The 1,084-nt window shown below is 34.6% G+C and overlaps 1 non-coding gene across 1 annotated transcript; it reads left to right on the plus strand.

Annotated features, from left to right (window-relative positions):
- Positions 1-520: 520 nt before the first annotated feature.
- Positions 521-628, plus strand: LOC116462154 (U6 spliceosomal RNA). The gene has a single exon (XR_004246254.1). It is a non-coding gene; the product is annotated as a U6 spliceosomal RNA (small nuclear RNA).
- Positions 629-1,084: the final 456 nt, after the last annotated feature.

The following is a 1,084-nucleotide window of genomic DNA, read 5'->3' on the forward strand; positions in this document are numbered from 1 at the left end:
AGTTCAAAATATAGAGAGAATTAAATATATGTTAACAATAGCACAAAAGGTAGGAGAAGGGTAAATGGAGTTAAAGTGTTGTGAGGTTCTTGCATTGTCTAGGATATGACCTGTACAGTTGTTCCTCTGTGTCTATTAGGGATTTGATCCAGGACTTCCCACAGACATCAAAATCCACAGATGTTCAAGTCCCTTACATAAAATGGCATAGTATTTGCCTATAACCTACATACATCCTTCCATATACTTTAAATCATCTCTAGATTACTTATAATACCTAATACACTGTAAGTGCTATGTAAATAGTTGTTTTACTGAATTACTTAGGGAATAATAACAAGAGAAAAGTCTGTACATGTTCAGTATAGATGTAATCATCCATTTTTTTCCCAAATATTTTTGATCAAAGTTTGGTTGAATCCACAGATATGGAACCCATGGATATGGAGGCCAACTCTGGTAATTTAAGATAGGTTATAATAAAATAATCAAACATGTTGCAATCTCTAGGCTAATCATTGTGTTCACTTTGGCAGCATATACACTAAAATGGGAAGAATACAGAGAAGATTAGCATGGCCCCTTGAGCAAAGATGGCATGCAAATTCTAGGGTAATCACCAAAGAACAATAAAAGAATGTACAGTAAACAAGCTTTAGAGTAGGGAAGTGGAATAATTTTTTAAATGCATGAATAATCCAAAGAAGGAGAGAAAGGGGAAAAATTAACAAAAAAAAAAACACATGGAACAAATAGAAGGTAAATTGTAAGATGATGAGTTTAAATCATAGTGTCAGTAATTAAATATAAGTGGTCCAAAGATGCCAATTAAAAGACAAAGATTGTGAGACTGGATAAAAATAAACCTCAGATATAAGGATACAAAAAGAAAAGTTATGTGGCAGTTTTAAAACATAGCCACAAATCCTTTGGCACCCCGCTCATTAAGAGATGGGGTCTGTCTCCCTTCCCCAATCTGTGTGGGCATGTGGTTCCTTCAACCAATAGAGTACAGAAGAAGTAACACTGCGGGACTTTTGAGGCAAGAGTGTAAAAGTCTATGCAATTTATGCCTTGTTTGATG

This window comes from Hylobates moloch, unplaced genomic scaffold, assembly GCF_009828535.3.
Source record: "Hylobates moloch isolate HMO894 unplaced genomic scaffold, HMol_V3 SCAFFOLD_22, whole genome shotgun sequence".
In the NCBI taxonomy this organism is placed as follows: Eukaryota; Metazoa; Chordata; class Mammalia; order Primates; family Hylobatidae; genus Hylobates; species Hylobates moloch.